Here is a 13304-nt window from a genome sequence, read left to right on the forward strand (position 1 = left end):
AGTAGTGTGGCCCAGGGTGGCGTGCCGACCAGGACCACCACAGGCTTAGTTCCTGTTGTCCTGTGACCACTCTCCACACCAACCACACTCTGCTGGTTATCTTTACTGTGGCGACGACGACGAGGAGGAGGAGGAGGTGTGAGAAACTGGGGAGGGGTTCAGGGGGGAGTTAGGAGAAGAGGAACTGGTGGGATGGGAAGGAATAGGTAGAGTAAGGGAGAAGGAAGAGACTAAGTGAAGGAGGAAGAGGAGAGATATGCGAAATAAATTTGAAGTACCTCTTCCTCCTTTTCTACTCTATTTTCTCTCCTCTCCCTACAGACACCACATCTCTCTCATCTACTCTTTATCCCTTTTCCTCGGCACTTACCATTCCCTTCCCTCTCTACTCAACTCCTCTCTCTCCCTCTCCTTCCCCACTCCACCTCACAGGCAGGCAGCGACCCCCACCCCTCCCCCCCTCACTCCAGTATCTTACCCAGATTGGCGGAAGTGGGCGAGCCAGTCAAAACAAGCTGGGGAAAACTGAGACTTTTCTGCTCTGGGTATGAGGACACACAAGACATTGAACCCCTCAGGCTAGTTCCTCCCCTTCCCCCCCCCAACAAAACCCTCACGTAAACCCCCACCTCAAACCTCTCCTCCCAACCCACTCCACCTCCACCTCACTAATCATATCAACATAAACATACTTACACAAGCACACCTGATTCCCTATGTAATAAGAGTCTACTTCCCGACCTTTCCCTCACCTTCCTACGTACGTTCCTCCTCTTCCCCTACTACCTCCCTCCCTCCTCCAGCCCTTTCCTTTCCCTCTCAAAATAACCCCCCATTCCCTACTATATAGCCAAAATGTTCAGTGAATTATCTGAACAAGTACAAACTCTGTGATAAATAAAAATGACAGATAAGATTTGTTTTTCATTGCGCGTCGACCATAATAAACTTTTATTTACACTTAATTATACAATCAAAAGTATCTAATTCGTAACAACAATGTTAATGGGGCTAATGAAAAATAAACATTCAAAATATACTCCATTCCCCATCCCACCACCACCACCATCACTCCAACACCCCCATCACCACCACTCCAACACCACCACCCCAACATCCCACTCATATCAACATTAATAACAAGACTACCACACCTACCACCTTCACCCCTCACCACCCCCACACCCCTACCACCCCCACCACCACCACCACTCCAACACCCCCATCACCACCTCACTCCAACACCCCCACCACCACCCCAACATCCCCACCTATACCAACATTAATAACAAGACTACCACACCTACCACCTTCTCACCCTTCTCACCACACCCCCACACTCCCTACCCACCCCCACCACCACCCAACACCCCATCACCACCACTCCAACATCCCCACTCATATCAACATTAATAACAAGACTACCACACCTACCACCTTCACCCTTCTCACCACCACCACACTCCCTACCACCACCACACTCCCTACCCCACCCCCCACCACCACCACACCCAACATCCCCACTCATATCAACATTAATAACAAGACTACCACACCTACCACCTTCACCCTTCTCACCACCACCACACTCCCTACCACCACCACCCTACCACAGCACTCGTATATCATATCAACCCAATAATGATAAAACATTACCACACCACCTTTGTACCGCCGCAACCTTCCCTTCCACACCCTCACCACCACACTCCAACCACATCAACACAGTACCAATAAAGATTCCATTGTTTCCTCCCACTCAATCCCCCCTCACATCCCTCCCTCCCACTCAATTTCTCGTTATCTCCCCCCACTCAATTCCTCGTATTCTCTCTCCCACTCAATCCTTCCACGTCCATTCACCTCCACACCCCACCCACCCCCCTCTCAGGCTACGATCAAAGATGAATATTTTCTTCCACATATTATTTTTACCGTAACTAATGTATATCCCCGAGTAGGGGGAAATTAGATGAACACCGTAAAATTTAACTTAGTAATCACAGGTGAACAGGTAGGTAGGTGTGTTGTGTTGTGTTGTGTGTGTGTGTGTGTGTGTGTGTGTGTGTGTAATAGAATGTGATTATTAGTTACCGGTACATTACACCCCACGGACTTAAATTACACTATAATGTCTTAAGTCCCATTAGTAAGGCTAAATGAAGATTAATTCCAACCGTGGCTTAATATTAAAGGGTTCTACTACTCACCTCTAATTCACCCTGAATCATCATTTGCATTTCATAAATAAAGGCGTCATTATCATTTTAATTTCTCGTATGTTAAGCCTGCATCCTCATTTACATGTCTCATATACGGGATAATTCATGAAATATTTCACAAACGTTGCGAGGAATGGCAGAAATGGACGATGTATGTAAAATGTTTGAGAGAGAGATATCCAATGACCTCAGTCTTTGGGTCAGGATGGAGACTGAACTGTTCCCAAAGTATGTTGCTCCACACGTGTGTGTGTGTGTCGCCTGGGCCTGTGTTCCTTACGTGCCTCAGCTGGTGTTCCGTACAAGCATTCCTTCGAGGCTACGTTCCGTACCTGCGTCTCGGGTAGCGAGTGTCCCGTGGTGCTAGCGTTCCTGGGGCGTCTCCCTGACACCTCCCTTGTTTAAGTCCTCGGTAAAACCAAGTCGTTGCTGCTTTGGTATGTAAACAGATCTAGGGACGCCTGTCTAGGCACCGCCTAACACACACACACTACTAAAGACCAGTCCACACGTAAAAAGGCATTTGTAACACTAATAGAAGGTAATGAGGATTTGGACCCACGCACGTACAGTCTACGAATATTTAAGAATACAAATAAATCATAGATCCTCGACCAAGTGACCGATGCACCAAACTAACTGACCCCCAAAGAAAAAAAACGAAGAATTATAAAAATCTCTCGGTTATCACCCCCCATCACCTCTTGGACATTACTCATTTAAAACACCAATTAACCTGACACAGTAATACCACATCAATCCCCCGATATAACCTTTTTAACTAAACCTCTAAGATTTTAATTATGTAACAGCAAGTCGAAAATGTCACCAGTACATTATCAAAGCGGTCTTCCTCCCTCCAAATAATGTATTCAACAGACGATAACACCTTCCTTATATCTAATTCAAAATGATGATAATTATCTAAATATTAACTACTATTATTAACTGTGTATGTATGGTATGTATGTATGTATGTATGTATGTATGTATTTATGTGTGTGTACGTTATCAAATATTTCAACTATGATGACCTATTAACGAACACACAGCATTTCCTCCCCCATTAATAAACAAGCTTATCCCCCCTCCCAGGCATAGACACCCCCCCTCCTAGGCATAGACACACCCCCCCTCCTCCCTCCCAGTCAAAAACAAACAAACAAAACATTTCCTTTACTAAAACAACCACTATCCAACAACCATCATCACCCCACAAAAATATATATAAATAAATAAATCATAAAGTCCTACTCTCCCCTCCCTCCTACTCACCAAGAGCCACCACCAACCCATAAACAACCAAGTCAACCACAGTGTTATGGCTAAACTTCCTCTCCTGAACACAGCCAGGAATCACGTGCGTTTGTAAACATACCTCTAACAGCTGATGGGTTGTGGGAGAGGGGTTGAAGGATGAGAGAGAGAGAGAGAGAGAGAGAGAGAGAGAGAGAGAGAGAGAGAGAGAGAGAGAGAGAGAGAGAGAGAGAGAGAGAGAGAGAGAGAGAGAGAGCACAGTATCTCTCTTCTCTCCCCAGTTTATTAACGTGACGGGCTCCTGCAGGACACAGAAGGTCGTCCGTGCCAGCATCCTGCCAAGAGGGGATCAGGCCCCGGCTCCTTATCTATCCGTCCATGCCTCTTTTTATATAGGCCTTGAGGTGAACCCGGGGCCCATCACACACACACACACACACACACACACACAGTCCTAACCTTTAATCTCAAATTTCCTTTTAAAAACGCGGGCTTCACCTACTAAGACCCGCAAGGAGAAAATTATACAGTAATCTTTTATTTTGTTCTAAAGCTATGGAGAATAATAACCCTAAAGCCATTACATCCTGAAAATTCAAATGTATTTAACCTTTGTGTAAGACGACTGAAACCCTTGAGTACGATGACCTAATCCCCCCTAGAGTATCCTACGAGGTCTTAACCCCCTTCGAGTACTATGACCAACGCCCGTAAGTACGATGGAACTGTCAGCTCTGCGGGGTAGGGCTCTGAAATCATGGAAATCAAGTAGGAAGGGGGTGGGTTATTACACAGAAACAAAGAACTATTATAACAGGACAAGGAATTCCCACTGCCTACCATGACGGAACCGAAACAATGGGAGGAGCCTTACAAAAAACACGACTCACTCCAACTATCCCCTCCCGAGGTAAAAAAATAATTCAGTAATGATATACCAAAAACCCTTGAAACAGTGAAGCTTCCCCTTAAAGGTAATTTTAATATAGTAGGTGACATCCAATCACTAAAAGACACTACTGTTATTACTATTACACTACTACTATTACCGTTAATAATAATAATAATAATAATAATAATAATAATAATAATAATAATGATAATAATAATAATAATAATAGTTCTAGAGTAAAATAAAGCTCATAGTCCCACGACCCTCCCGACCCTCCAAAAACCGGGTCCTTAAAAAATATAAAAAATCCTACAAAATCCTTTAAATTTAACAGCTTCTCTCACGAGCCCTTAACAAAAAATACATCACACGAAGCTGTAAAGGAGACCTAGGTCCTCAACACCTCACCTAACATTAACGACGCCCCTTATAAAACACACTACACAACCTTGCCTAAGGAGGGAGAGAGAGAGAGAGAGAGAGAGAGAGAGAGAGAGAGAGAGAGAGAGAGAGAGAGAGAGAGAGAGGCTTGATGTGGTCGAAGGAAGCCGTTGAGGGCGGAGGGCGGCAGCTACGGGCGGAGGGGCAGCAGCTACGGCGGAGGGGCAGCTACGGGCGGAGGGGCGGGCAGCCAGCGGGGGGGCGGCAGCTACGGGCGGAGGGCGGGCAGCTACGGGCGGAGGGGCGGGCAGCTACGGGCGGAGGGGCGGGCAGCTACAGGCGGAGGGGCGGGCAACTACGGGCGGGGCAGGGCAGGAGCCTACATTATCACAGCCACTACAGAACCACTGAGCGCTCTCCTCTTCAACCCATTACGACTATCACCACCACCATGCCTAAATATAACCCCCCCTTACACCTCCTCCTCCTTTTCTTTCTACCTCGTCTCTTCTTAGTCTCTTCTTCACTATCCCCTCCCCTTCAATCCTTCCTCTCCACCCTCCAATCTCAACTCCACTTGTGTTTTTCTCCTTTTCTACTTTCACTCCACTCCTTCCTACATGCTTTCGTCCTGCTTCTCTTCTTTTCATTTTACCTTTACCCCATTTACTCCTTTATTTATTCAACCCATTTCCAGTCCTTCTCTCTCCTTGTCTTTATCCCCTTTTACTTTATTTCCACTTCCATGCCTTTCTTCCAACTCTTCCACCCGTCTTTTGTTTTTCACTCCCTTTCCTCCATTCTTTCTCATCTCCTCCTTCCCCCTCCCTCCCTCCCTCCCTAGCCTATACCCCCATCCCCTCCCTACTCACACCGCCCCCATCTCTTACAATCAGCTGGTACTCTCGCCTAAGTCTAACAGAGACCATATTGCTATAGTCTCCCCTGCTATCACCTACTGCCCCTACCACTTTTAACCTCCCTTCCCCCTCCCCCCCTAAGCCCGGCCCCCTATCATATCTAAGTATAGAAATATCTACCTTTTTCCCCTTCAAATGTATCTTTTTCATTCAATCTACTTAATTATATATTTTCTTTATATAATTAGGTATAGTTATTCCTAAATCAGCTTTATATATGATCTTATGCTTCGTGTAACATAATGTAAAATTCCCAATCTAGTTTATAAAAGGCGAAGTAATGACATCCTATCTTAATGCATTTTTTTAATACAATCATAAGCAGCTCTATAACCTTTTATTATGTATGTCTGAGTATAGAATCCTCCATATGGCTTAATATAGACGACTACTACTATCAACAAAACGCAATCCTTTTTATGTCTTTTTTTATATAGTCTTATAAACATACACTACTTACCAGACCATTAAATCAGACATATTAGCTCACCATCATCAACTGACTGCTACTACAACTAACTCTCCTCTAATGACCCTATACGACACACAACCAGTGATAATGAGGGTAGTTCATCCAGTCAACCACAATTTCGAGCAATAAGATTCCTCTACTCACCAGTCAACCACAATTCAAGCAACAGGATTCGTCAACCACCATCGCTTCAACCACCACCTCACTACTGCGTTTGCTCACCTGCAATTCACAAACAAATAACGGTTAAGTAAGTTATCAAGCTTTAATGATAACACTAATAGGAATAAAGATAATAAAGATAATAATAATAATAATAATAATAATAATAATAATAATAATAATAATAATATTCTCGTTCAAATCTTTATCTCTTTAAACGAAATTTTTGTACACTACGTTATCATTCTTCTTATCTCTCCCTACCTTCCCTTATCTTACACTTTACTTCTTATAGTTTATGAGGTTCATTAGTGGACCTTCATCACAAGGCCCTAATTAACGCTACAGTACCTTACAATGTCCTTGTTACGTGTTCTAGCAAACTCATTTTTACAATCTCCTCTAAATGCTCAATTACTTAGCCTTTCTCAACCACCCCATTAGCCTACACCTACCTTCTCTGCCAACTAAATCTTTAGACATTACCTCATTCTGCACAGCCCACTATTACAACAGGTGTTTTAACTATCCCCTATTACAGCGAGTGGTTCAACTACCTCCTATTACAACGGGTGTTTTAACAACTCCCTATTACAGCAAGTGGTTCAACTACCTCCGATTACAACGGGTGTTTTAACAATTCCCTATTGCAGCGAGTGTTTAAACTAAAACTATTAAAACGGGTTCTCTAACTTCCCCTATTAAAGTGGGTGCTAAAATGAGACCTGCCTATTACAACAGGTAATTAAACAATCCTATATTACAGCGGGCGCTTTAACAGTATCCTATTCCCCCATTATGAGGGAGGCTCCTGGTGGCAAGCGCTATCATGACTTAATTGTGGTGGAGAGCCACACAAGCCTTGGGGCAAGCTGATGACATCGTGACATGCGACTACCACCACCACTATCAACCACCATTACCATCACCACCCCACCGACAACAACACTAGCACCACCACTATTAACCACCATTACCATCACCACCCCACCGACAACAACACTACCACCACCACTATTACAACCCCAAGAACAACCACTGCGCATTACCAACACTACTACCACAAGCGTCCCTAATGATAAGTCACATTGAATACACTCTTCCTTCCACAGCTCGCACGCACACTTTTCACAGATACTGTACACACACAGAACACACACACGAGATATATATATATATATATATATATATATATATATATATATATATATATATATATATATATATATATATATATATATATATATATATATACAGCTATCTATACTAATAAGACACGTTTAGCACTGTCTTCACACGCTCTCCACACGCGCACACACACACACACGTACACGAATGTCCACCGAACCCCCTTCCACACGCACACACCATCAGCACCACACTGATAAGATATATTTAACACAATTTTCACACGGTCTGTCTCCACACACACACAACGTCCACAAACCACAGCGAATCATGACTCACGCGAATGAGAGTAAAACTGACAGAGAGAGAGAGAGAGAGAGAGGAGAGAGAGAGAGAGAGAGAGAGAGAGAGAGAGAGAGAGAGAGAGAGAGAGAGAGAGAGGGGATTTTTTTTAGTAGTTGGCACCAGTGGCCACAGACAGGATACAGATAAACATTGACAGGCGTACAAAAAGAAAATTAAAATCCTCGTAACTATTATAATGAGCAGAAATATGAAATTAAAATAATAATAATAATAATAATAATAATAATAATAATAATAATAATAGCAATAATATAATAATAATAATAATAATAATAATAATAATAATAATAATAATAATAAATAAATAAAATAATAATAAACAGGACTCCTTCAGGGCATAAAAACCAATCCTCGAGTCAGAATGATAAAAAAAAACCGGTTATGAGGTCAAACACTGGGAAGACCGCAGAGAGGCCACGAGCTGGAGAAAAAGGACGACGGATCTTCCCTAAGGCAACAGAACGGTCCCGAGACCAAACTCAAGAATGGAGGAGAATGGAACGTAGGAAACACAAGCCTTTAGAAGGGTCAAGAAGCTGGACATTCATCGCTAACAAGGACTCCAGGACAGAATAGGATGAGAGATGAGGTATTTTACCTGACTTTATACCCTGACCTTAATGTACGTTTCTCCCCCGTCACCACCACCACCACCTGAACTTCCCCCTCTTCCTCCTCCTCACCTCCACCACCAGCTGAGCCTGCCCCTCATCCCCACCACCATCAGTAGCTAGGCAGGGTGGTTTAGTTCCCCTGGGCGGCGGTTTGCAAAAGTGGAGTCACTCTAGATGGGGTAAAAATCAGCTGGTATGAGCTTACCACGACTACCACTCACACGCTCCACATCACGTTACCCTTATCAAAAATAATTACGGAGAGGGAGGAGAAATGGATAAAGTGGAGGAGGGGGAGATGGGTCAAAGAGAGGAGGGGGTGAAATGAGGTATGGACTGTTGAGAGGGGGGAGGGTGGGGAAAGAGGAGTATAATAGCGAGTGGGGGGTGTAGACAGTGTGGGGTGTGGGGGGATGAGGCGAGGGGTTCAGACGAGGGATAGAGTGCACTTAACAGAGAAGGAGGGAGGGAGGGTATGAGTGCAGTAAATTGGAGGAGGAGGAGGAGGAGGAGGAGGAGGGGCGGTGAGTGGAGAAGGGGGGAGAATTAGTTTGCAACTGACTGAGGGAGAGGGGCAGGGGATGAAGGGAGGGGGTGAGGTATGAGAGGGATGAAGGGAGGGAGTGGGGTATGGGAGGGATAAAGGGAGGGAGTGAGGTGTGAGAGGGACAGAGGGAGTCCAGTTAACTGAGGGAGGGAGAGACACGGGATATGCGGGTTTACTTTTGATGTGAGTTCCTAGTAAAGCCTATTTAACCTAACCTAACCTAACCATGCGTTAAACCTTTTACTTCAGCCCCAAAACAAAAAACAAAAAAGCAGTCAGTCAATCAGTTAACATTATCTCCTATTACAGAGAAAGGTAATTGAAGCACTGGGGTCAGGGGAAGGTGTTCACATGGCCCACTAATCGTAACTATAAAACTGATATTTCTATTTAAGGAGAGTCAGGTAAGACGTGTTCACAAGGCTAACCAATACCAATAAATAGCAGAGTTTTTTTCACAGTTATTATACTGCATTTTAATTACAGATATAATAAAAGAACAGAGAGAGAGAGAGAGAGAGAGAGAGAGAGAGAGAGAGAGAGAGAGAGAGAGAGAGAGAGAGAGCCCAGCTGATAGCCTGGTGTCCTGGCCGCTGGTGGACATTGGGTTTCCATGGCGGACAATTCCCATAGAGTTTAACAGTCGCCGGGTGAGCCTCAGAGACCAGTTCATTCAGGGCCAGCCAACTTGTGAGCGCCGCCCGTCAGCTGAGTCCGGCGCCTACACCATTCTTACTGGTGCGCCCTAACACAACAAGCTCTACTTTTGTACACCATTTTACCTCCCCCTCCATCCCTAACCGTCCAGGTCAAGCTACGTGTTGAAAGGGTTAGAAGAGGTATGATAAAATGTATAGAAAGTATAAGGGAAAGAAAGTAAGGAGGTAGAAGGGATTAAGGACAAACGCGGTAAGGGATGAAGGAGATAAGGGAGGGTACAGTACAAGGGAAAGAGGCATGGGGGGTAGAAGAGGGGGCGGGGAAGACTGGAAGTTAGACACTTGAGAAATTGATAATGATGAAAATTGTTTGCGTGTTGTCGTCAGGGAGGACAGGGCGGGATGTGGAGGGGGGGGGGAGGTTAGATGACTGAGTGAGCAAGGTCATACTCTAGCTTCTGGTGTTGGAGTGATTATGACAATATAGGAAAAGAAGTTACAGGAAAAAAGTTACAGCGTATATACTCCATGTATATAAAAATTCGTTTATTAAAGGGTTATTGTGCAATATAATTTGTTTATTTATTTGAACTTATCCGCAGTGTTCTCGCTTAGATTCATCTTGGACGTCAATTTAGTCTTTCTTTAACTAAAAGGTAAATTGTCGAATCCTCTTTTTTAAGGTAAATGATTTAAAATATTGAAATAAAAACAAGATTATAATTTTTTTTTAATGGGCGACATTAAACTGAAATTGACTAAGGTAAGGTCATGTGGACGACAAGTAGTCACAAAGTGTTTATATGTATGTACCATATGTGTCTAGATTAAATGTATATTTATTAGTAAACACACACAAACGCAAGCGCACACACGCACACACCTGGGACAAAATATTCTCCCAAATATTTCTTCTTCACATGAGACAGACGAGCTGGGACGAGTCTGGCAAGCTCGCGGAAATGCATAAAAAATAAAATAAAAAAATAAATGGGAGATTTTCACAGCGGCGTGAAATATGTGGCGAGGAGGTGGGTGTGGGGATAGGGGGTGGGTGTGGGGATAGGGGGTGGGTGTGGGGATAGGGGGTGGGTGGGTGGTTCAAGACGGAAGCCGAGGTAAGGACAGTGGGCGTGAGGTGAGGGATAAAGAGGGAGGAGACAGAGGGGAGAAGACACTGTGGGGGAGTGAGGGGAGTGAAGTGTCAGGTTTAGTAGAGCGACCGAGGGGGGAGAGAGAGGGGTGGGGGAGGGAGGGGGCTGTCAGACCAGATGGGGAATCGAGGGGGGGCGCCAACCCAAAGGGGGAAGGATGGATCTGAGAGGGGGGAAGACCGAGGGGGAAAAAAGTAGGTAAATCAAAGTAGAAAACCGTTAAGTTGATTGTATTAACATTTAAGCATATGGAGATGTTGAGTTAAGTATTGACATGTACAGGTTCAAGTTAGGTTCAAGTTAGGTTAGGTTAGATTAGAATCTATATGGCGTCCAAAATTGCCCACTAAGGTATATTTGGCAGAAAAATTATGTCGGAGTGTGAGTGTATGTCTTTGTGTGTGTGTGTGTGTGTACTGGAGCAAGATAAAAAAGAAGAGTGGGAAAGGATGATGACATGGTAAAGATGAAGGAAAGAAGAGGAAGAGAAAAGAGGAATGACAAAGAGAGAAGAGTAAAGCGGAAAGGTAGTGGGCAGGAATGAAGGGAGGAATGGGTGAGGGTGGGGTAGGGGTGAGGGTGGGGGGTGAGGGGTGGGGGTGGGGTGGAAGTGAGGGTGGGGGTGGGGTGAGGGGTGGGGTGGGGTGGGGTGGGTGAGGGTGGGGGGGTGGGGTGGGGGTGAGGGTGGGGTGGGGGTGGGGTGAGGGTGGGGTGAGGGTGGGGTTCCGGGACAAGTAAATCTCCATACCCTTGGTAGTGGGACCCTAGGGAGGCGGCCAAAGACTAAAGAGGTTGAGGAAAATTCATGTCTCACGCAGGGGTCGATCCGGAGGGCGATGGAGGAGGTGCCGAGGTAAAGGGGAGAGGAGGGAAGAAGATGGAGACAAAGAAAGAACGAAAGAAAGAAAAGGCATAGATAGAGAAAATAAAAAAGAGAAGAGGGAATAAACAAGAAAAAATACCAAGAAATATAGAGAAAGGTGGTAAAAAAAAATGGGAAACAAGAATAAGTGATCAGATGATGACATGGAAATGGAGAAACACAAGGAGAAAGAAGAAGAGGTGATAAAGGGAAAGAGGGAGGCGAGGCACACACACACACACACAAACTGTACCTACACATCCAGCCAGTCAGCTATGTACACAACCATTTACATAGTAACCAATCAATTGATCACCCATTTGCACACACAGTTAGCCAGCCCAGACAAGCACCCAATCACCAGTTTTACACAGACCCCAGCCAATCAATCAATCAATCAATCAATCACAATCATTCACCAACTTACACATTCAAGATAGGTAATAGCTCACTTGTACATACCTTCCATTCACCCGCTAACAATCAATCAAGGTGTCATCCACGCATCTGAGGGTTGGCCACCACGGCCCTCCACCCCAAAATGTTTTCAGGCTGCATTTTTTTTGGAGTTTGCTTCTCGATTGATAATTATTTTCCTCCAATAAATATATCCGATTATTACATGTAAGTTCTTGTCCGATTGTAAGTGTTTGGATTCGATTCATGGGTAGCGAGCCTAAATCTGATACCGGCATTTCTCTGGTGTGGGAGGGAGGGGGGTGGAATCCAATTTTCTGACCTCAATGTATATTTTTCATGTTCCTGTTGGGTTTTTTTGTCGATAAAGTTGATTTTCATAGAAGATCCCCAACCAGGGTGTGTCTACCAGAGAGATTTTAGGTCACGAGGAGCATTTAGGGTGGAAGATGGGGGAGTTGGGGAGAGTTAGGGGGAGAGAAGATAACGGAGAGGGAGACGTGGGAATTGTGGGAGAGAGAGGGAGTTGGGATACAGAGGGAAAGGTGAGGGAGAGCTGGGGAGAGGAGACGGGGAGATAGAGGTGGTGGAGGAGAAGGAGTCTATTTTAAGGTCATTAGCCGAGGGAAGAGAGAAATAAGAGAACGAGAGGAGGGGAAAGGAGATGAAAGCAGAAACAGGGGTGACAAAAACAGAACGGAGAATGTAGAAACGAACAGATAGAGGAGGAGGAGGACGGAGAGAGGAGATGAGTCAGAGCGATATTTAACGTGTAGTCTAAATTTTGTCGTGGGAGTTAAGTGTGTGTGTGGAGAGAGAGAGAGAGAGAGAGAGAGAGAGAGAGAGAGAGAGAGAGAGAGAGAGAGAGAGAGAGAGAGAGAGAGAGAGAGAGAGAGAGAGAGAGAGAGAGAGAGAGAGAGAGAGAGAGAGAGAGAGAGAGAGAGAGAGAGGTGGACCCCATTTATCCCCATCTGCCACACTTAAGTTTACTCCGGGAGTATCTGCTGTCAACATAGCCTCTACAGCTTTTGTCTCAGAATATCTCGCGTCAAATTTATCTTTAATAGAACACAATCACGGAGACAACTAGCCGTGCACACAACCAAAAATATCTACTAGAAAGAGTATAGAAATGTTTCATTTATGTGTGCAACCATGTTAGTATCTCACGGTTGTACCTAATAATAATAATAATAATAATAATAATAATAATAATAATAATAATAATCAAGAACATGTTTCACCAAAGAT

At 44.5% G+C, this 13304-nt stretch overlaps 1 protein-coding gene across 2 annotated transcripts in view; it reads right to left on the minus strand.

Annotated features, from left to right (window-relative positions):
- LOC121860481 (transcription factor SOX-4-like) overlaps positions 1-13304 on the minus strand; it is a 97449-nt gene that overhangs the window by 42037 nt on the left and 42108 nt on the right. Inside the window, exon 1 of one of the 2 annotated variants that reach the window (XM_042357649.1) lies at positions 6289-6362. The exons of the other annotated variant lie outside the window; for it this stretch is intronic. The gene's annotated coding sequence lies outside the window, so the exon portion shown is untranslated. Of the gene's footprint in view, positions 1-6288; positions 6363-13304 lie in introns of those variants that run through there. 2 annotated transcript variants of the gene reach the window in all.

Source organism: Homarus americanus, unplaced genomic scaffold (genome assembly GCF_018991925.1).
Source record: "Homarus americanus isolate GMGI-L3 unplaced genomic scaffold, GMGI_Hamer_2.0 scaffold38518, whole genome shotgun sequence".
In the NCBI taxonomy this organism is placed as follows: domain Eukaryota; kingdom Metazoa; phylum Arthropoda; class Malacostraca; order Decapoda; family Nephropidae; genus Homarus; species Homarus americanus.